General features: G+C 45.2%; 1 protein-coding gene across 16 annotated transcripts in view; it reads right to left on the bottom strand.

The window, feature by feature from the left end:
• The window catches only part of mast4 (microtubule associated serine/threonine kinase family member 4), a 480,851-nt gene that overhangs the window by 128,276 nt on the left and 327,919 nt on the right, over nt 1–24,656 (bottom strand). The gene's annotated exons all lie outside the window — the stretch shown is intronic.

Raw genomic sequence — 24,656 nt, 5'->3', positions numbered from 1 at the left:
AAATTTCAAAATTTTCTGATGATACCAAAGTTTGAGGAGTGGCAAACAGTGAGGATGATACAAATTTCCTGCAACATAGATAGGCAAGCAGAATGGACAGACAAGTGGTACATGGAATTTAATATAGAGAAGTGTGAGGTGATGCATTTTGGCAGAAGGGGCGGGGAGAGGAAATATAGACTTAATGGCACAATTCTAAAAGGTATACAGGAACAGAGGGACTTGGGGTGCATGTGCATTGATCTTTGAACGTGGCAGGACATATCGAGAGGGTGGTTGGCAAAGCACATGGGATCTTGGGCTTCATAAATTGAGTCAGAGAGTACAAAAACAGGGAAGTTATGCTGAACCCATAAAAAGCCCTGGTTAGGCCACAAGTATTGTGCCTGGTTCTGGTCACCATGCTTTAGGAACGATGTGAAGGTCCTTTGAGAGGGTACAGAGGAGATCTACTAGAATGGTTCCAGGGATGGGGAGCTTTAGTTACAAGGTTAGGTTGGAAAGGTTGGAGTTGTTCACCTTGGAATGTAGCAAATATTCAAGAAGGGAAGGAGGCAGAAAACAGAACTATAGGCCAGTTAGCTTGATGTCTGGGGGAAGGTGTTACAGTCGATCATTAAAGAGGTTATAGTTGGGCACTTAGAAAAACACAAGGTCTTTGGGAAGAGTCAGCATGGTTTTGTGAAAGAGAAATCATGTTTAACCAATTTATTAGAGATCTCTGAAGGAGTAACGTGCTGTGGATGAAGGGGAGCCGGTAGACGAACTGTACTTGGATTTTCAGAAGGCAATTGATAAGGTGAACGTGCCACATCAAAGGTTATTGCGGAAAATAAAAGCTCATAGTGTAGGGGGTGGCATATTGGCATGGATAAAGGATTGACTGGCTGGCAGAAAACAGAGAGTATGCATAAATGGGTCTTTGTCTGATTGGCAGAGTGTGACTAGTGGAGCCTTAAGGGGTCTGTGCTGGGGCCTCAACTTTTTACAATTTACATCAATGACTTAGATGAGGGGAGCAAAGGCATGGTAGCTAAATTTGTAGATGACACAAAAGGCAGGTAGGAAAATTTGTTGTGAAGAAGACATAAGGAGTTTGCAGATGGATATAGATAAGTGAGTGGGCAAAAATCTGGCAGATGGAGTATAATGTGGGAAAATGCGAAGTTGTTCACTTTGGCAGGAAGAATAAAAAAAGCAGAGTATTACTTAAATGGAGAACGACTACAGAATTCAGAGGTGCAGAGGGATCTAGGTGATCTCGTGCGTGTGTCACAAAACATTAGTATGCAGGTACAGCAAGTAATTAAGAAGGCTAATGGAATGCTATCCTTTATTACAAGAGGATTGAACATAAAAGTAAGGATGTCATGCTTCAGTTATACAGGGCATTGGTGAGACCGCATCTCGAATACTGTGTGCAGTTGTGGGCCCCTTATTTAACGAAGGATGTAAATTGGAGGTGGTTCAGAGGAGGTTTACTAGATTGATACCTGGATTGAGTGAGTTGTCTTATGAAGATAGGTTGGGCAGGCTGGGCTTGTTTCCACTGGAATTTAGAAGAGTGAGGGGTGACTTAGTCATAGAGGTCTACAGCACAGAAAAAGGCCCTTCGGCCTATCGAGTCTGCACCGGTCAAAGAAGTACCTAACTATTCTAATCCCATTTTCCAGCACGAGGCACATAGCCACAGCACCTTGTATGCCGTGGCATCGCAAGTGCACATCCAAATACTTCTTAAATGTTGAGGGTTTCTGCCTCTACTACCCTTTCAGGCAGAGAGTTCCAGATTCCCACTACCCTCTGGGTGAAAAAATTCCTCCTCACATCCCCTCTAAACCTCCTGCCCCTTACCTTAAATCTATGCCCCATAGTTATTGATCCCTCCACCAAGGGGAAAAGTTCCTTCCTGTCTACCCTATCTATGCCCCTCATAATTTTATACACCTCAATCATGTCCCCCCTCAATCTTCTCTGCTCCAGGGAAAATAACCCCATTCTATCCAATCTCTCTCATAACTAAAACTCTCCAGCCCAGGCAACATCCTGATAAATTGCACACAACACTCTAGCTGTGGCCTAACCAGCGTTTTATATAGTTCCAGCATAACCTCCCTGCTCTTATATTCTTTGCCTCGGCTAATAAAGGCAAGTATCCCATATGCGTTCTTAACCACCTTATCTACCTGTCCCGCTACCTTAAGGGACCAGTGGACATGCACACCAAGCTCCCTCTGATCCTCGGTATTTCCCAGGGTCCTACCATTCATCGTGTATTCCCGTGCCTTGTTTGTCCTGCCCAAGTGCATCACCTCACACTTATCCGGATTAAATTCCATTTGCCACTAATCAGCCCATCTGACCAGCCTGTCTATATCCTCCTGTAATCTAAGGCTATCCTCCTCACTATTTACCATCCCACCAATTTTCGTGTCATCCGCGAACTTACTGATCAACCCCTCTACATTCAAGTCTAAATCGTTCATATATACCACAAACAGCAAGGGACCCAACACCGATCTCTGTGGAACCCCTCTGGACACAGGCATCCACCCTCTGCTTACTGCCACTCAGTCAATTCTGAATCCAATTTGCCAAATTGCCTTGGATCCCATGGGCTCTTACCTTTGTTATCAGTCTCCCATGCGGGACCTTATCAAAAGCCTTGTTGAAGTCCAAGTAGGCTACATCAAATGCATTGCCCTCATCTACACACCTGGTCACCTCGTTGAAAAATTCAATCAAATTGGTTAGACATGACCTCCCCTTAACAAAACCATGCTGACTGTCCCTGATTAATCCCTGCATCTCCAAGTGTAGATTAATCCTGTCCCTCAGAATTGCTTCCAATAGCTTCCACACCACTGAGGTTAGACTGACTGGCCTGTAGTTCCCTGGTTTATCCCTTCCTCCCTTCTTGAATAACAGTACCATATTGGCAGTCCTCCAGTCCTCTGGCACCTCTCCTGTGGCCAGAGGGGTATTGAAAATTATTGCCAGCACCCCTGCTATCTCCTCCCTTGCCTCACTCAACAGCCTGGGATACATTTCATCCGGGCCTGGAGGTTTATCTACTTATAAGCCTTCCAGACCACTTAGAACCTATTTACTGTCTATGCTAATTTCTTTAATTATATCACAGTCCTTCTGCCTGATTTCCATACCCACATTGTCCCTCTCGCCTGTGAACACAGACACAAAGCGTTCATTTACAGCCCTACCTACGTCTTCCGGCTCCACTTACAAATTACCACTTCCCTACTCTTTCCCTAGTTATCCTCTTACTCTTAATGTTTTTGTAAAATAACTTTGGATTTTCCTTTATTTTACCTGACAATGTTTCTTCATGCCCCCTTTTGCTCTCCTCATTTCCTTTTTTAAGTTCCCCCCTCCACATTCTATACTCCTCTAGGGCTTCTGCTGTTTTGAGCCCTCGGTATCTGCCATAAGCCTCCCTTTTTCTCTTTATCCAATCCTGTATATCCCTCGACATCCAGGGTTCCCAGGATTTGTTGGTCCCACCCTTTGTCTTTACTGGAATATGTTGGCCCTGTACTCTCCCTATTTCCTTCTTGAATGAGTCCCACTGCTCTGATGCAGATTTACCTAAAAGTAGCTGCTCCCAGTCCACTCTAACCAAATCATATCTGATCTTATTAAATTCGGCTTTTCCCCAATTTAGAACTCTGATTCCTGGCCCATCCTTGTCCTTTTCCATAACAACCTTGAATCTAATGGAGTTGATTGAAATATATAAGATCCTAAATGGTCTTCACAAGGTGGACATGGAAAGGATGTTTCCTCTTGTGGGTGAGTCCAGAACTAGGGGACACTGTTTTTAAATTAGGTGTCGCCCTTATAGGGCAGAGACATGGAGAAATGTTTACTCTCAGAGGGTTGTGAGACTTTGGAACTCTCTGCCTCAGAAGGCAGTGGAAGCGGGGTCACTAAATATTTTTGAGGCAGAGGTGGATAGATTCTCATTAGGCAAGTGTATCAAAGTTTATTGGAGGTGGGTGGGAATGTGGAATTCCAAACACAAACAGATCAACCGTGATCTCATTGAATGGCGGAGCAGGCTTGAGGGGCCGAATGGCCTGCTTCTGCTCCAGTTTCATATGTTCATATGTATGATAGAGATATGCCAGATTATGACAGGCTCAGATAGGGTAGAAAAGGAAAAGCTCTTCCCATTAGCTGACTGTACAAGGACTAGGGGACACAGATTTAAGATTTAAGACAAGAGATGCAGGGGAAATGTGAGGAATAACATATTTTATGCAGTGACTGCTAATGATCTGGGACTCACTGCCCATGAGGGTGGTGGATGAAGGAACCATCAATGATTTCAAAAGGAAATTGAGGAAATAAACTTGCAGGGCTACGAGGACTGAGTAGGGGAGTGGAACTGCCTGGATTGTGCGTGGGGATTCGGCAAGGGCTTCATGGGTTGACTGGCCTCCCCTCTGTTCTGTAAATGACTCCATGACAGAGGCCAAGACTTCAAACTTGTCTGATAGTCATTCCAGGACTGTCTAAACTCAACAGCAAGTTTCCTTCCAAGCCACACACCATCCTGACTTAAAGCTATATCACTATTCCCTCACTGTCGCTGTGTCAAAAGCCTGGAACTCCCTCCCTAACAGCAGTCTGGGTGCACCTACACCACATGGACTGCAACAGTTTCAAGAAGGCAGCTCATCACCACCGTCACAAGGGCATGGGCAATAAAAGCCAGTGATGCTCACGTTCAGGAATGACTTTTTTTTTAACAAGTTTAACCTTTTTCCTAAAGCAGATCCAAAATGAGGACTTCCAGGCTCATTTGGAGCCTCCAAGGTCATTTAGTAGTGTGAATGACACCAGCTTCAGGCAATTGCATTCAATTCCCCTAAGTACAATCTACTGAAGATAGCGAGTGGTCTCAGGATTCCAAAGGTACTATTCCTATAGGTGGCACTGTGAATGTAACCTTACATGATTAATTGATAATGACGGGGCAACCCCACACTACATCTTCATTAATCTCCAGGTAGCTCTTACAAAAGGAAAATTGTGTAAGGCAGCCCATTGGTGAATGCGTGTTGAGCACTCATGCTTAAACAAAACAAATCAACGTGAAAATAAATCATAGCTTTTCAAAGTCTGATAAAAAATCTATTGAACGTTGTCACTCGGCTTAGAAATGGTGAAATTCGGGGAAACACTATGGTGAAAGCAGTAGTGCGGCTATGAATAAATAATACTCAAGCATGAAAGAAAGTGTTAAAAATTCAAAAACAGAAGAATGCTGGTATACAAAAGGAGTTTGATAGTAGCAGAAACAGCTACAGCCAACATGCCTTTTCCCCAATGGCAAAGAAGCAACCCAAGCAACTTTCCTGTAAAGAGAATATTCTCATCATCAAAAAGCATTTGAAATCAAAAGTAAAAACAGCCGAGAATTGGAAGTGTCGGTCGGAGCCCTTATCTGTCCAATCCACATGGACGCCATGGAATCCAGCCCAGTGTTAGATCATTCCAGAAAGGATGCCTATCGATTTCCCTCAATTCAAAGAGAATTCTTGCTCAAACCCTGCACATCCCACCAACAAAAGAGGAAAAACGGAACCCACGCCTATTACCCAAACAGAACTGAAGTTGGGCCTGTAACCTTCCATCGCCCCTATTCCACCTCATTCAGAATTAAACTGTACCTTCTGCTTCTACCTCCTCCCACAAGAAAATGGGGACAACCCCTGTTCAGTAGCAAACTTGATCACCACACATGAAACAAAACTTGATCCAATCCCCTAAACTTTGATCTAAAAGAAGAAATTCTGACCTTTTCTCATATCGGTCTCAAAATCTGGGCTATCCCAATGGAAGGTTTTGGGCTTTTCAATGCGAGCTTTTAATACCAGTTTTATGGAAAACTAAAAACACGGACTCGGAGCCTAGATCGCTTATTAAAAGAGGAGAATTTTGTTAAAAGCATTAACAATGCAGGTTAGAAAACAGAACTGTTAAACTTTACTAAATAAAAACAGAAAATGCTGGAAAAACTCAGCAGGTCTGGCAGCATCAGTGGGGAGAGAAGCAGAGTTAACGTTTCGAGTCCGTATGACTCTTCTTCAGTGCCGATGCTGCCAGGCTTGCTGAGTTTTTCCAGCATTTTCTGTTTTTATTTCAGGTTTCCAGCATCTGCAGCATTTTGCTTTTATCTTAGTGTTAAATTTGACTGTTCAGAAGGCATGCTGGGAAGCTTAACTGCGTTCAAAATACCAACTTGGATTATTTTTACTTCAGACTGTTGAAGACTAACTACGGTGTTAGCCATAGTAAAGCTACAGTCAGGCAGGGTTTGTCACGTATTCAAAGGACAAAGGAAGATAACAGAGTCATGCCAAAGACAGCTGAATCGTGAGAAAGGAACATAGCAGCCTGTTTTGCCAGCAGGCGTTATAAAAACAGCTATTTTTAATAAATTTGAAGCAACAGGTCAAAAACAAAGAATTAGGGGAGGCAGTGACATTGTGGTATTGTCACTGGACTAGTAATCCAAATGCTCTGGGGACCCCGATTCAAATCCCACCAGGGCAGATGGTGGAGATTGAATACAATCAATAAAATCCAGAACGAAAGTCTAATAGTGACCATGAATCGATTGTTGTAAAATCCCACCCAGTTCACCAATGTCCTTTAGGGAAGGAAATCCGCCGTCCTTACCTGGTCTGGCCTACATGTGACTCCAAAATGCCCTTTGAAATGGCCCAGCTGTATCAAACTTCTAGAAAGTCAATGAGGAAAGAAATCGGACGGACCACCGAGAATTGACCTAGGCACCGGAAACGATAATGGCAAACTCAGCCCTGTCTACCCTGCAAAGTCCTCCTCACTAACATCTGGGGGCTTGTGCCAAAATTGGGAGACTCTCAGACTAGTCAAGTAATAGTCTGATATAGTCATACTCAAGGAATCATACCTTCCAGTCAATGTCCCAGGCCTCACAACCATCACCAGCCCTGGAAACGTCCTGTCCCACCAGCAAGACAAATGCAGCAGAGGTGGTGGCACAGTGGTATACAGTCAGGAGGGAGTTGCCCTGGAAGTCCTCAACATTGACTCTGGACCCCATGAAGTCTCATGACAAAAGGTCAAACATGGGCAAGGAAACTTCCTGCTGATTAGCACGTACTGCCCTCCCTCAGTTGATGAATCAGTGCTCCTCCATGTTGAACACCACTTCGAGGAAGCACAGAGGGTGGCAAGAGCGCAGAATGTACTCTGGATGGGGGACTTCAATGTCCATCATCAAGAGTGGTTCACCACTTAACACCACTACACACTGACTGGCTGAGTCCAAAAGTACATAACTGCTAGACTGGGTTTGAGAGAATCAACGAAAGGGAAAAACATACTTGACCTCATCCTTGCCAACCTGCCTGCCGCAGATGCATCTGTCCATGACAGTATCAGTAGGAGTGAGAACCACACAGTCCTTGTGCAGTCAAAGTCCTGTCTTCACACTGAAGATACCCTCCCATCATGTTGTGTGGCACCACCACCGTGCTAAACGCGATAGATTTTGAACAGATCTAGCAACTCAAGACAGAGCAACCATGCGGCGCTGTGGGCCATCAGCAGCAGCAGCAGGATTGTACTCAACCAAATCTGTAACCTTATGGTCCAGCATATCCCCCACTCTACCATTACCATTAAACCAGGGGATCAATCAATGAAGGGTGCAGGAGGGCATGCCAGGAACAGCGCCAGGCATACCTAAAAATGAGGTGTCAACCTGGTGATGCTGTAACACAGGACTACTTGCATGCCAAACAGCATAAGTAGCAAGCGATAAACAGAGCTAAGCGATTCCACAACCAACGGATCAGATCTAACCTCTACAGCCCTGTCACATCCAGTCGTAAATGGTGGTGGACAATTAAACAACTCACTGGAGGAGGAGCTCCACAAATATCCCATCCTCAATGATGGGGGAGCCCAGCACATCAGTGCAAAAGATAAGGCTGTAGTATTTGCAACAATCTGCAGCCAGAAGTGCCAAGTGGATGATCCAGCTCGGCCTCCTCCGGAGGTCCCCCGCATCACAGATGCCAGTCTTCAGCCAATTCGATTCACTTCACGAGATATCAAGGAATGGATGAAGGCACTAGATAGTGCAAAGGCAACGGGCCCTGACAATATTTTTTTTCATTTGTCCATGGAAGGTGAGCGCCGCTGGCTAGGCCAGCATTTATTGCCCATTCCTAATTGCCCTTGTTCAGAGGGCATTTTAAGAATTAACCACATTGTTTTGGGTCTGGAGTCACATGTAGGCCAGACCAGGTAAGGATGGCAGATTTCCTTCCCTAAAGGACATTAATGAACCAGGTGGGCTTTTATGACAATTGGCAATGATTACATGGTTATTACCGGACTCTTAATTCCAGATTTTTTTTAAAAATTCAAATTCCAACGTTCGAACCTTGGTCCCTAGGGCATTACCCTGGGTCTCTGGAATAGCAGTCCAGTGGCAATATCACTACGCCACCACCACCAATACCCCCGCAATAGTACTGAAGACTTGTGCTCCAGAACTTGCCACGCCCCTAGCCAAGCTGTTCCAGCACAGGTACGAACACTGGCAGCTACCCGGCTATGTGGATAATTGCCCAGATATGTCCAGTACGCAAAAATCAGGTGAAATCCAACCTTGCTAATTATCCCCCATCAGTCTACTCTCAATCACCAGTAAAGTGATGGAAGGGAGTCTTCCACAGTGCTGTCAAGCGGCACTTGCTTAGCCGTAATCTGCCCACTGACGCTCACTTTGGGTTCCGCCAGAGTCACTCAGCTCCTCACCTCATTACAGCTTTGGTTTAAACATTGACAAAAAACCTGAACTCCCGAGGTGAGGTGAGAGTGACTACCCTTGATATCAAGGCAGCATTTGACCGAGTGTGGCATCAAGGAGCCCTAGCAAAACTGGAGTCAATGGGAATCGGGGAAAATTCTCTGCTGCTTGGGGTCATACCTACCACAAAGGAAGATGATTGTGGTTGTTGGAGGTCAGTCATCTCAGTTTCAGGACATCAACGCCAGAGTTCCTCAGGGTAGTGTCCTAGGCCCAACCACCTTCAGCTCCCTCCCTAACAGCACTGTGGGTGTACCTACATCACATGGACTGCAGCGGTTCAAGAAGGCAGCTCACCACCATCTTCTCAAGGGCAATTACGGATGGACAATAAATGCTGGCCCAGCCAGCAATGCCTACATCCCATAAGTGAATAAAAAATAAAATTAACATTCAAAATCTGAAAGCCGAAGAATGAATCACCGTGTTTTGGTCTGTGCTACTGACTAAAGTTGTAAATCTCTAAAGCACAAATTATTTGACAGAAAATGTCAATAAAACCAAATATTTAAAAAGGTGTACAGCCTCAGTTAGCCCTTACCTCTCAGTACTCTAAAACAGTAGGGGCAGAACCTTCTGCTCCCTCCAACAGTGGGATTCGTGGTGGGCGGGTGAGCCAGAATTGGCAGGAGGCCAAAAATCAAGTTTCCCAATGGCAGGAAATTAGTTTGGGATCTCATTCTCCCGACTTTCATGGTGGCATAAGGGTCGTATTTCCCACTGATCTCTGTCAGGAGCCCCATTTGCATCTCGTGAGTGCTCATTAAAAGCCCAACACACTTGAATCTTGTCCCCCCCTCTCCAAATTAAGTGCCCCGCCAGTGGGAATTTAAAACATTCACTTTCACGACTGTACATAAGTGGCATGCACCTGGCGAGGTAGACCTCTTCCTGGACTTTCAGGTCAATTGACGCTGCTTTTGCCTTCTTTTCACACCATCACTGAGAGATATCAGCTGCCTGTCACACAAGCTGTGCCAAGGCTGAGCACAGGGGAGGGGTGAGACCGAGCCAGGGCTTGTGGGGAGGAGGGGGAAGTCAAGAAGCAAAGTGGAAGAGTGAATGGCTATCTGGGTGCCGTTTAAATATGGTGCCCAGTCGTTGGAGCCTTTGAGGTAACAGTGGGGTGGGCTCCATCCTGTCCGCTCCGCCACAAGATTCAACGTGTTCCTCCCAGATGTATAATTAATGAGCTGAGTAGCGCAAAATCCCATGTATTCAGCTGCTCCGTTCTCCAGTGCAAATCATTCCAACTTCTGCTCCTGCCACTGGAGTCAGTCTCCAGAATGCAAGATTCCGCTCTAGGGTTTTAAAGTACCCTACACCAATATTCGCTTATAAACATATAAATATACAAATGCCTAAATTATTGTGCCAAGTTTCAAGGTAGCAAACCTGACGCCCTGAGACAACATGGTGGCCAGAGTCAATGTTGAGGACTCCCAGGGACACTCCCTCCCAATTTTATACCAATTTTTGTGGGGCCATCTCTGGTGGGACAGGTCATACACAGGGAGGAGTCTGGGACATTGGTTGTTAAGTATGATTTGGTGAATATGACTATGTCAGGCTGTGCCACCTCTCTCAAGAGCCCCCTTTCCTCATCATGCATCTCCTTCCCCAAGGTCTTCCCCCTGCCAGTAGTCCCTCTCCACCCACATCCCAGCGTCTCCATCAAGACCCCCACCCCCGCGGGCTTCACTCCCCACCCTACCATGAGACCCCTCCCCCACCCCAAACCACTTACCCGGTCCTGGATTCAGAATCTAGGAACTGTTTGTAGTTCCAAGTCCTGGTCACTGCTGCCGCTGACGGGACTACAGAGCTGCCAGCCAATCGGAGTAGCTGGTTGCACTCTGAGCTGGGACTTCTGCCTGAGTGAGGGACGGAAGTTGCGTCTCCAGCTAATTAAGACGCCACGCAGCGTTAAATGGTTGTAGGGCTGCCGTGATCAGCGGAGAAAACCCGCCATCTGAAAAACCCTGCCCATAAGTTTCTGAAGGGGCTTGGCAGAATACGTACTGAGAGGGTGTTTCCCCTAGAACTAAGGGGTATAGTTTCAGAATAGGGGATAACCCATTTAAGATGGAGATGAAGAGAAGTTTCTTCTCTCAGAAGGCCATTAGTCTTTAGAATTCTCTTCCTCGGAGAGCATTGGAGGCTGGGTCATTAAATATATCCAAGGCTGAGACAGACAAATTTTTGAACAATAGGGGAGTCAAGGGCTATGGGGGTCTCGGCGGCGGGGCGCTTATTGAATGGTGGAGCACGCTCGAGTGCTGCATGGTCTACTCCTGCTCCTATTTCTTCTGTTTCTTCAAGTTCAGCAGTGACTGATGTCACTTTGTCAGGGAGCACAAAATCCAGGCCCTTGAACTGCACATAATTCGCTATAGAAGCTAACTTGCTATAGAAACTGACACTCTTCTTGCATTGTTATGCTAGTACAAGTTCCATGTTTATTAGATACTGGCACTGTGCCAGTGTAAACAAACCTGGTTGAATGCCAGGGGAAATGTTTGATCTCCCTACATTTCCCTAGGCAACAAGGGATAGTGAGGACTTGATCTCCACTCTGTGGCTGTTGTATTCAGTTCCAAAGGTCTATTACCCGTAATAAAGTAAACATTGCAGTCATGGTATAAAAGCACAAACAGAAAAGAAAGCTTTTATAATACTGCTAGGGCCTTCTACTATGGTTGAACTAAACATTTAGGATAAGTGTAACTCTTTTTAAAAAAAAACAAAATGCAGGTCTCTCGCTGTCGCTGTATCTGTACCAAATTATTCTATCCAAAGTTGATATTGATAAACACATTAATCCTGCTATTTACTGATAAAGTAGTATTAATCTGACAGTTGGGGAGGTGTCTGGTGAAGATAAAAGCAAAATACTGCGAATGCTGGAAATCTAAAAACACAGAAAATGCTGGAAAAACTCAGCAAGTCTAACAGCATCTGTGGAGAGAAAAACAGAGTTAACCTTTCAAGTCCATATGACGCTTCTTCAGAGTTAAAGAGAAGTAAAAATGTGACGAAATTTATACTGTTTAAGGGGGGTGGAGCAGGTGAAGCTGGATAGAAGGCCAGCGATAGGTGGGAGAAAAGGAGAGATTGACAGATGTCATGAACAAAAGGACAAGGGGATGTTAATGGTAGTGGTACTGGCTAAAGGAGGTGCTGATGGTGGCATTGAGGTCAGAAAGCAGGTTGTGCAGAATCATATTTTTACTTCTCTTTAGCTCTGAAGAAGAGTCATACGGACTCGAAACATTAACTCTGTTTTCCTCTCCACAGATGCTGTTAGACCTGCTGAGTTTTTCCAGCATTTTCTGTTTTTGTGTCTGGTGAAGATGATGGCTTGAAGCAGTGCTCATATGTCAACTGAGACTTTTTTCCTGGTAATAAGCTACTGAAAGGCCTCAGTAATTTTTCATCGGCATCCTTCCATCTACAAAAGATGCTGGACACGCAGCAAACAATCCATTTCAGATGAGGTGTCTTCATATGGTGCATCTTCGCTGATGGCTAAAGAGGCCAATCCGTGAAAGGCAGATTCTGCCACCAGTACTGTGCATGAAGCTTGCAAGTGTCGTTGTGGTTTGTTGTATTTGGCATTGACACCTGTTGCCAAGCTGCTGTAGTCAATGATGCATGACAGCACAAAGAGGTGTTACCAATTTCCTCTGTCGTCAGCTAGTGACCCCCAGGTGCGATAATCAATGGCAAGGGCCTTCATGTCATTTTTAATATTCACATAATAGGTGCAGTGTTAATGTGTAGCAGATTCACGACTCATCCAATATTTCAGCAATCAGTTACATTTCTCTGCTAATAGCTACATACAGAAGACATTCAAATAAATAATTCTGCATAGTACAAAATAATCAGCTAAGTACAGAGTTTGGTCTTAGGAAAGCAGACTAGAACAAATGAAGAGGGCACTCAGTAGAGTGCATACCTCTATCATGGTATGTTAACATTAACTATGTTATCACAATTACAATGGGTCGGTTAGCTCAGTCAACTAATGTACGGAACAGAATAACATCAACAGTGTGGGTTCAATCTCCATACCAGCTATGATAGTTCATGGAGGCCTGCCTCCTTACCTTGTCCATTGCTTGATATGGACTGGTTCCCACTCAAATTAAAAAACCAATAGTCTCTCTTTAATGGAGAGAGATGCCTACGATCCTTTGTGAGGATCAGTTAGCTCAGTTGGCTAGAGCATGGTGCAGAATGGTGTCAACAGCCGGGCTCAATCCCTTACCAGTTGTGGTGGTTCATGGAGGCTTGCCTCCTTTCTTTGCCCTATGCTCGATTTGGACTGGTTCCCCTCAAGCTATATAACCAAGAGCCTCTAATGGAGAGAGATGTCTATAGTGCTTCATGGACCATGGCTAATTATCAATTACCAGGATCACAGAATTTTAATGGCATATGAGGAGGCCATTCAGCCCATTGTGTCTGCACCGGCTCTCCGAATGAGCATTATGACCTAGTGTCATTGCCCTGTCTTTTCCCCATACCCTTGCACAGTATTTGAATAGAAACAATCATCTATTGCCCTCTTGAATGCCTCAATACCATTACAACAACATAGTTCTTCCTCGAGTCTTTTCCCTGTCCTGTTGATGCTCTGTAACTACAAAGCTGAAGAAATAAATCTTTTTATGAAGAGCTTCCATCTCACTGAGGAGGCTTCAGACCAATCCACATCCAACAAGTTGCTCTCAAAACTGTGCTCACATTTTTACAGCTGTGACAAATCCTACCACAGCAGCTGAGACAATCCACAAACATTCTAATCAAAGAAGTCAATTTGCCCTGTTTCTCAATGTTAATGGATGGATCTTTTGAAAACTTCCAGGATCTGGATCCGCATCTTCACCAAAAACTAATCAGCTCTTCCTTGGTCCATACATTTATCTGTGTATCAGTTTTCATTGAAATCTATCCACTATTTTTTGAGATATGTTGTTTACAAACAGACCAACATACAAACAGGGGTGAAAACATTACCTCCACCCACTTTCAGTGGCGGAGGCAGTTAGTTAGTATTACTGGTGAAACAGATAAACATAGCATGGTGACAGTTTCAAGCAGGAGAAAACCTTCAGCCCATCTAGTCTATCTATCCACTATATTCCCTCGATGCATTTCTAATGATCCCGAATCCCATTTACTGATGCGATCTTTGCTATTCTTTCCTGAAACCCACTAAAAATTTTGTGTTCAAATGTCCATATTGGCATCAGCTCTACATGATACCAATCATTTTTATTTGTATCCAATTTGTCTAAACCTGTTGAAATTTTAAATATTGCCATCATATCTCCTCTCAGTCTTCTCTTTTCAAAAGGGAAAAGACCCAATGCTAGTGAATGTTTCCTCATGCATTATTCCTTTAGGTTCTGGGATCTGCATTCCCTACAATAACGGAATTTCCATTTTGAAATAGTGAAACTGCAGGCAGCAGATGTGGTTTCACCAGAATCAATGATCAATTTGAAATGATCTCTCAATATATGTATGTCCTGTTTCTCACTATGCATCTCAACAGACTGTTAATAACACACAATGTGCAAATCAGCCAGCAAGTTTAGGGATTCAAAGATACACCGAGTTGCCAATCTCTAGAACTTGTTGGTGGATTTACACCTCTCTGTTGTTTGTTTTGCATAAATGGCATCCCACCTTAGCCTCCCCTCGCTGTATTATCAGTTCACACCTTCTACCAAGTTAGGGCACAAATAATTTTTGAGCTCAATGGTTCAAGAAAACGTCTAACTAATGACATACACCACAAGATGTCCCACTCCAGCAAGATCTCATCCATTGCGTTGATAATCTTAGTGATCTGCTGCTAAAACCTCTAGATCTTTCTCCACTTCAAGTGCATTCCCATTCATTATATACTCCACATCAACCTTCCCTCTGCCAAATCTCTCAATTTTATATTTCCCTGTATGAAAATGCAGCTGCAATTTCTCGGCCTACTTATCGAGTGTATCAAGGTCCTTTAGAGGTTGTGCACCATTTGATGGCCACCATTTGCTACTGCTCTCAATGTTGCCATCTTGAACAAAATTCCTTACTCTAACATAAACAACAACGGTCCCAACCCTGTGGCACTCTGTTGGTAAATTAGCTACCAACTAGATACCTGATCGTGCACTAATACTTGCTGTCTGCCAACCAGCCATTTTAGTACATTCCCATCTTTCTCAGAGCTTGAACCCTATGTAGCATTTCATGACATTGGGCAGCGTCAAATGCTTTCTCAAATCCAGATTATAAATAACTTTGTTCCTCATAACAGTTCCCATAATTAACATTAGCACTGGACATATGCATACTTGCCAGACACTACAGAATGCATATTGTTAAGAAACGCAGTTACTTACATTAATTTTAAATTAGCAGTTAGAGGTCAGGAACTCAGGCATGCACCGACTGGGAAGTGGCCACACATGCGCAGTTGGTGTCTTTTATCATCTTTACACCGGGAACCGGCCCTGCACATCTGAGTAGAAGCAAAGAAGTGAAACGGCACAAAACTGCAGGTCAGGTGACCTGAAGCGGAGTGCCATTACCGAGGAAGGTGTCCCAAGGAACAGGACATAGGGAGGGGGACAGGGAGAGGGCCCAGAAGAAAGTCCCAGGCAGGGACAAAGACAGGGATCAGAAAGAGGTCCCAGGAGTCAGGCTGAAAGAAAGGGGCAGAGCGATAGGCTCCGAGTTAGAGAGAGAGAGCTGCATGGAGCAGGCTGGAAGTGAAGCTGGCTTGAGGGAAGCCCAAAGGATCCGAGGAGGCATCCAAAGGATAAATTCCTTACTGTGGGAATTTTGAAGCAGTGGTGTTCTGCTCGGCATGGCCGAGGATCTGAAATTGTGCCTGGGAGGTGAAGCTGGAGTGTACTCAGAGACCCATGGGAATGGAATCTCGGAAGGCGAGACTGAAACCCTGCAAGGTGGGCCATTGTTGCAGCTGCTCGAGTGAGAGCAACATTTGAAGAGAATTCCAAGGCAAGTTCTTCAAATGTGGACATTGGAAATCCTCATGAGAAAGACAAAAAGGGCAGCATTTCCCCCCTGTCGGTGGGAGGAGGGGGGGGGGTGTTGTTGTGCAGGTGTAGGCAGGCGGATTTCTGATTGGCGCCCCCAACTGGGGGCGCGCTGCCATTTTACGTGGACAGGCCAATTAAGGCATGGGTGAGTGAGGGAGCGGGCCCAGCACCCCCCGACTCACCAACGGCAAATGCTGCCCAAAGTTTCTGTGAGACTCGTTGGCTCACAATGTGACAAATGTCTTGGTGGTTGTTGAGAATCTACTTTAGCTGCACCTGTCATTTACTTTGGAGTGTGGTGTGTCTGACCACAGTTCACTTATTAATTCACATGTATCTCATACTTACCCTGAATATTACAGCATAAGATAGATATGGTAAATTGTTTTATCTTTCTAAATTTCTATGTGTCTGCAAACATAATGTTGGGATTAAAGATTAGTGAGTATTTGATTCAAATATCTCAATCTCTATTGAGATTTTTTCCCAACCTTTTTGCCTGGTGTAATATAGTTCAATTTTTCTTGTTTAATAATGAATATTTTATTCTTTGAGTTAAAAGTTCATCAGCAGACTCCTGTGAATTTGTTCAGTAACTTTCCTCCATGGTTTCTAAAAAAAAAGTTAGGCTATATCAAACGAAGTTTCACTCTGGGGTCTGACTTGTCCAGTATAACTTTAGCTGGGTTCATAACAATATTCGCCAGAAATTGGGTAACTGGAATGAACTCTATTTTTAAATCCAAGCTGGGCTCACATAAATGTGGTGGTGAGTATGAATGCTATTTCATTAAGTTCACATGTGATCCTGTTGTGGTAAGCTGTTCTAGAAAATGGTGCAACACACGCACAATGGGATAATTATTTGTTATGGCGAACCTACAAACATTCAGTATTTGTGTACCTTACAAGTCTCTCAAATTGCTCCTATTATCATCTGGTTAAAACCCTGTTAGAAGGAATAGGTGGTAAGAATGCTTTTGTTTTTAAGTTGTTCATCTGGTGGTTGTCTAGTTGATGTTTCCATTTTCCTGCAGCTTTTATTTGGACTGATAGGAAATGGGAACAGAGACCCCTTCAGACATCTATTTGGGAAGGGAAGTTATTCCTGCTTCACGAGGACATTTCTGTACTAACCTTTTGGTCCCATGCATCAAAGACATGGGTTAATTACAACAGCTGCAAGTGACTTAGACCTCAACAGGTTATTGGATATTGGTTTTATTTTGGATGATGAATTACAGAGGGAATGAATCATCTTCCAAATACAGCATTAAATCTATGATGACTTTACACACCAGCCGCCTCCACTTGGTAATCCCAACAAAATTACCAGTTCTTGTTCCTTGCCTTACCCCTTAAAAATATCTTCACACTGTTATAATAAGATGAATAGGTTGTTAAATTTCCACATACAAACAGACCAGATTTACAAAACATGCTTGCTATCCTGGTGAACAATGATGTAATGCTAACCTCACTTGCTCAGCTATTATAAGTCATGTCTTTATAGGAAATGTATATATATCTCATGTTAAAATTACAAAGCTAACTTGAAAGGTAGAAATTCAATGACTTACAACAGCACTGTAAGCATTAGCAGTTAAGCAGATACAAATTTATATTCATGATCCATTAGTACAGTTTGTTTAAAATTAAAATTCCTCTCCTTATGTGACTGATCCTTACTTTTCTAGTGTCCTTATGTCATTTAGAGAAACTGATTCTTCAGCATTAATAGGATGGTAAATGACTTCAGTAAATCACACCAGTCCTATTCCTCCTCTTCTATCAGTGAAAGATGGTCACCAAGAGGTATCCCAAATAGCCATCAAAATGCAAGGCAGAACCCTGCTTCAGAGTCAGCCTATGGGGTTTTTCTGGCAGATCATAGATTCTCGTTACTTTTCTTTAAACAGAATAGCATTTTGAGCCAAAACTCATCCTTTAGAACATAAACACCAGGATAGGCCATTCAGCCCTTTCAGCCTGTACAGCCAGTAATTTAGATTATGGTTGATTTGTTCCCCACCTTTGCTTAGATGACTTTGTACATATTAAATTGTTGGTTGCATTTTTATGCAATGCAGTGTGCAATCTATTCCCCGCCTTTCACGGTCCACCATTTAACTTGTCAGACTAGCACCTAAGTGAACACAACAGAATCAGCAGGTTTTCACCAATCTAGCATGGTACCCCGTTAGCAGGGTCCAAATTAGGGTCACACAACCCAGACGTGTGTGTTTTCCTGAAAAGTATGGTGTTTTATCTGCAGGGCATATGATTTTTTTCTGGGTGGGGGATTTGAAAGAGAGAGAGAGAAAGGTAGCACATAGGGGTGGTAAAGATCATGTGTGGGTTGGGGGGGGAAAAGAGTGTGCAAGAGAAAGGTCAAAGAGAGAGCAAGAGAGAGGGATGGGGTGGGAGAGAGTAAAGGGGGAAGAGAGAGAGAAGGGGGAAGAAAGAGGGACAAAAGCACAAAGCCCAGGGTGACATGGAACTGAAAGAAACGTTAGAGCGTATTATAGTCAGCTGCGAAATAGACACCACACACTACTATGCAGTGAAGAGCGTAGAAGACAGGTTAAGACAGATAAGACATTTTTAAACAGCCACAGTCAAGTTTGTGCTCTTCAGTACCCACCCTACTTGTTTACATTCTGCAAATAAATCTATTAGCTGATTTAGAACTTGAACCCAGTGAGCTCAGTGTGTTGATAATAATGTCTTACATAATGGATTGTTGAGATAGAAATAATGTGCATGGGCACTAGCAATCTAGGACTGAGCAAGTCCTAAGGTGTTGATTGTGGCTCAGTACAAAACAGATGAACATACATCGCAAATACAAATGAATAAGTACAACATGATAGCCATTACAGAGACATGGCTGTAGGATGATACAGATTAGGGCCCGAATTTTGAAGGGTACGTGACATTTAGGAAGGACAGGAAGCCAGGAAAAGGTGGAGGGGTTGGACTCTGTTAATTAATGATGGTATTAGTGCATCAGACAGGGGTGACCTAAGTTCAGGAAACCAGAATGTAGCAGTTTGGGTTGAGAAGAGAAACTATAAAGGCAAAAAGTCACTTGTGGGAGTGGTGCACAGGCCCCCTAATTGTAACTACACCGTAGGACAGAGTATAAAGGAAGAGAGCTCATCAGAAAGATACAGCAATAATCTTGGGGGATTTTAATCTACAGAGAGACTGGAAAAATCAGATGGGCAAAGGTAGCCTATCACTGGCCTTCTATCCAGCTTCACCTGCTCCACCCCCCTTAAACAGTATAAACTTCATCACATTTCTATTTCTCTTTAGCTCTGAAGAAGGGTCATATAGGCTCGCAACATTAACTCTGATTCTCCCTCCACAGATGCTGCTAGGCCTTCTGAGTTTTTCCAGCATTTTCTGTTTTTGTTTCAGATTTCCAGCATCCGCAATATTTTGCTTTTATCTTAACAAAGAGTTCATAGAATGTTTTCGGGATAGTTTCTTGGAACAGCATATTCTGCAGCCAGCCAGAGAGCAGGCTATACTAGACCTGGTACTGTGCAAAGAAATAGGATTAATTGATAACCCCATAGTGAAGGCACCCCTAGGTAGCAGCGATCATAATATGGTTGAATTTTACATTCAGTTTGAGAGAGAGAAGAATGGGTCCAAGACTAGTATTTTAAACTCAAACAGGGGGAGTTATGAGCTAGCTAAAATGAAACTGGCGAATGAGGTTAAGGGATAGGTCCATAGAGATGCAGTGGCAGACTTTTAAAGGGATATTTCAGAATACACAGAATAGGTATGTTCCAATGAGAAAGAAAACTTCCAAGGGGAGGACCCACCATCCGTGGTTAACTAAAAATGTTAAAGACAGTATCAAACTTAAAGAAAAAGTCTATAGTTGTGCAAAGTTGGATGGCAGGTCAGAATATAAAGAACATCAAAGAATGACAAAAAGATTAATAAGGAGAGAAAAGTTAGAGTACGAGAGAAAGCTAGCTAGAAATATAAAGACAGATAGTAAGAGTTTCTATAGATATTTAAATAAGAAATGTTTAAAAAGTGAGCATTGGCCCTATAGAAAGTGAGTCTAGGGAATTAATAATGGGAAATAAGGAGATGGCAGATGAATTGAACAGATATTTTGCATCAGTCTTCACTCTAGAGAATACAAGCAACATCTCAGAAATAGCTGTGAATCAGGAAATTGGGAGGGAGGAACTCAGGAAAATTACAGTCACCAGAGAAGTGATACTGAGTAAATTGTTGGAGCTATGGGCTGACAAATCCCTGGGTCCTGATGGACTTCATCCTAGGGTCTTGAAAGAAGTGGCGAGTGAGATAGTTGATGCATTGGTTTTAATTTTCCAAAATTCCCTAGATTGGAGGAAGGTTCCATTAGATTGGAAAACATCTAACGTAACTTCTTTATTCAAAGAGAGAGGGAGACAGAAAACAGGAAACTACAGGCCAGTTAGCTTAGCATCCGTCATAGGGAAAATGTTAGATAATGTTAAATATTAAGGATTTAGAGCAGGGCACTTAGAAAAAAGGAAGGCAATCAGGCACAGGCAACGTGGGGCAGAATTTTGCCCTTGGTACGCAGGATCAGCGGGGGTGGTCAGGAAGCCGACCGCCGCCCACGATTGGCAGCGCTCTGCGATTTTACATGGGTGGGCCAATTAAATCCCGCCCAGTGTGATATGCAGCTTGGGAATGAACATGAAGGGGTGGGCGGGGGCATGATGTCCGCCGGGTCCAACGGTAACCCGGCGGCCAATTCAAATGCGGCCTCGGCAGCCTCTGGAAGGCTGCCACCGAAGGGCGCAGTAGTGTTGTGAATAGAAACCGTAGCGGGTGGACACAGCAGGCGGGAGGGCAGGCCGGCAGGGCAGTCAGAGAAACCTTTGTCCCGAGGGACGGGAACAGGAGGCCCCCCCCACCTCGCTAAAAAGGCCTGGGAGGAGGAGGTGGCATCCAGGGTCAGTAGCCACAATGTGGTGATGCGCACATGGGTGCAGTGCCAGAAGTGCTTCAACAATCTCCTGTGATCGGGGAGGGTGAGTACCGTGTTGGTATGAGTCACTTTGCAGAACAGTTAAGAGCTGGCCATCCCCCCGTGGACCTCAGAGGTGTTAGAGTGTGAGTGGCAAATGTCACTGAGGCAGGAGCTGGCCAAGTGAGGTGAGCCTGGCTGCTTGGACTGAGTGCCTTGTGGCTCCAGGGTCACGAATCGGCTGAGCCCTGAGAGTTGTTCCTCAGGTGAGATTGGCCAGGCTGCAATGGCGCTGCAGGTAGTGAGTGGATGAATCAATGCTCCTCTGTCCTTTCAGGGTAAAACATCCCATAACAATGCTGAGAGGTCGCAGACTGGCGGGGGATCCCCACACCTCATCCTCTCGCGATACAAGCAGGAGGCCCTGAAGCTGGAGAGGTGCCATGCACCTCGGTCAAGTGGCCGCGGTGAAGTTGGGGTGCCAGAGGGAGGTAAGGGTGCAGTGCACTGAGGTGAGAATGTCAGTTATTGCTACCATTCCAGTGTAGTCTCTATATTGATGTGAGCCTGGAACCTGTAATCGCCACTGATAATTGAAAGACGTGGGCACCATGATACATATCTCTGTCTCATCAGGTTGCCAGGCATGCACAGTGACAGTTTCATGACTTAAACTGATGACATGTCCTTCTTCTCCCTTTTAGGCTCACCAGCAGCCGTTTGTTATGAGGATCCTGAAGGCCCACCCCTGACCCCTGAGGACCACCATGCTCAACACGCACCTGCGTCACACCCTCTCTGTCAAGCAGACAACAGCACAGATACCAGCACCTCAGTGGGCATAACATCACCGTGTAGTCTATTGGTGCACATTGTTAAGGGCACTTCACACTCGCTTGAGGTGCAGGCAGAGGCAGAAAGTGCCCAGGGCACAGGCAGTCGGAGGACAGCTGGGGACCAGGACAATGCTCAGTCGACGGCTGATGATGGGTCTCTGGAGACATCCATAAGGCAGCAGATGCTGGATGTCCAGCGGGATGTGCAGGAGGAAGTGGCGGAGATACATGAAGGAATGTGTGCCATGGTGTCCATTGTGGAGGAGTCCCTGCGGAGCATGGCCACTGTGTTGACCCTCATGGCCGAGCGCAATGCCTCCTCCATGGAGAGAGTGGAGGCTCTCATTGAGAGGCTCCTCCAGGGACTCAATCAGGGGTTCCTGGGGATGTACTCAGACCTGCAAGCCCTCCCTCACACTGGCAATGGCCTCAGCTGGTCATTCAGTGTGGGAGATGAATTGGGTACCCAGTATCCCAGCTAGGTGCCCGTCCATCAATGGTGAGCAAGGAGGTCCAAAGTGACCTGATGTTGGCACACGAGCTGCCTGTCATTTCTGCAGGCTCCTCTCAGGGAGCTCCGGATGACGGCAGCAGCTCCTCCACCCCTCTGCCAGTGACCATGGCATCTGATGAGTCTGCGTTGACTGGGGAGATGCCAGCCGTGGCACTGGCCGCTCCCTGCCAGGCAGGACCAGCACAGGCTCCATGGGCCAGAGGACGCCCGCCAAGATCAAGGCCAATAATACAGCAGAGTGAGCAAGCTGTCTCTAATGCCGGTGCCAGCGAGGGGGGAGCACCTAGACGTAGCACCCGCAAGCGAAAACTTAAAGCTCCTTAATCACAACACAGCCTTATCGCAGGTGATATTTGGTTCCCCCATTTCTCTTTTCTTTTTTTTTTTATAAATGGTGTGATGGAAAACACCGGTTAATGTTAATTTCTGCAATGTTTCACATTCACAAGTAAACGAGGTGTTATTTTGTGCAGCTGGCCTCCATATGCTTCATTTGTTCCGTAGGTGCAGGATAGGCCATGATGTTATGATGGGTGTGTGTTTCCTGAAAATTTATTGCAAAGGCACAGAGTGTATGTTATTGACCAAGGGACTGGTCCTGTCAGGGATCGAGTATGGAGCCTGCAGCCCTGGCATGGGGTGGTGGTTCTTATTTGGTAGTCTAGCTGAAGGAGCATTGGATCAAAGCATCCCAGGTGTCCCTGACTCCCAGGTCAGCGTCTATGCCCTCAGCATTCTCCTCATAGTGCTTGCCCTCAGAATCACTACTGGACTCATCATCTGTGGCCTGTGCAGCTGCATTGAGATCTTCTTCCTCTTCCCTTGCCAGTGCCAGATTGTGGAGAGCGCAACATGCAACCATTATCAGTGACACACAATCAGGGGATATTGCTAAGTGCCACCTGAACACCAGGCATTGGAAACACATCTTGAGAAGACCTGTGGTTCTGTCTACCACTGCCCTTGTGGAGGCGTGGCTCCTGTTGTACCACTGCTCGGCCTCTGTTCTTAGATGATGGAGAGGCGTCATGAGCCACTTTTTGAGGTGATAGCCCTTATCACCCAGCAGTCATCCATCCAGTCGGGCTGGAGCACTGAAGAACCTTGGCACCTTGGAGTGTCTCAGGATGTAAGCGTCACGGGAGCTACCTTGCACACAATTTCAGAATCTGCATCTTGTGATCACACGCTACCTGCACGTTCATGGAGTGGAATCACTTCCTGTTGACAAAGGCTCCCAGCTGACCCACTGGCGCCTTGATGGCCACATGTGTGCAGTTGATGGCACCCTGGATAGGGGGGAACCCTGCAATCACTGCGAAGCCTCTGGCTTGCTCAGCCTGGCTGGCCTCGTCCGTGCTGTAATAAATGAAAGTTAAGGCACGCATGGTCTGTCACCACTTTGACACAACTGTGGACAGCTGATTAGGAGACTCCACAAAGATCCCCCACTGACCCCTGGAAAGAGCCGGAGGCATTTAAGTTGAGGGCCACCATGACCTTCAGCACCACTGGCATGGGGTGTCCACCCACACAATCAGAGCTGATCTCGGGGCCAATTCTCTGGCAGATGGAGGTCACTGTCTCCCTTGAGAGACTGAGCCTCCGTCGGCATTGAACTTCAGAATATTGAGATAGCTGCATTGCCGCCTGTAAACCCTGGCAGCAGAGTAGTGGCGTCTTCTGCGGCCCCTTCCACCTTGGGCTTCTGTTGGCCTTGCGCCCTTTGTGCCTGCGCCTCTCTTCCCACAAGTTGCTCCCCTGGAAGCTGAATAGGGACACCTGGCCTCCTCCCCCTTCTGGCCCTCTCTTCTTCCTCAGGGGATGTGCATTAGGGTTAGGGTTAGGGGGTAACATACTGGCATGGATAGAAGATTGGCTAGCTAACAGGAAGCAGAGAGTAGGCCTAAATGGGTCTTTTTCAGGTTGGCAAGATATAACAAGCGGTGTGCCACAGTGATCAGTGCTTTTGCCTCAGCTTTTTACAATGTATATAAATGACTTGGATGAAGGGGCTGAAGGTATGGCTGCTAAATTTGCTGATGACACAAAGTTGGTAGGAAAATAAGTTGTGAAGGGGACATAAGGGGGCTACAATGTGACATAGTTAGATTAAGTAAGTGGGCAAAGATCTGGCAACTGGAGTATAATGTGGGCAAGTGTGAAATTGTCCATTTTGGTAGGAAGAATGAAAACGAAGCTTATTATGTGAATGGTGAAAGATTGCAGAGCTCAGAGATTCAGAGGGATCTGGGTGTCCTAGTGCATGATTCGCAAAAGGCTAGTATGCAGGTACAGCAAGTAAGTAGGAAAGCTAATAGAATGTTATCATTTATTGCAA

The sequence above is a fragment of the Cetorhinus maximus genome, chromosome 2 (genome assembly GCF_964194155.1).
Source record: "Cetorhinus maximus chromosome 2, sCetMax3.hap1.1, whole genome shotgun sequence".
NCBI lineage: Eukaryota > Metazoa > Chordata > Chondrichthyes > Lamniformes > Cetorhinidae > Cetorhinus > Cetorhinus maximus.
This window is presented reverse-complemented; position numbering and strand designations above follow the sequence as displayed.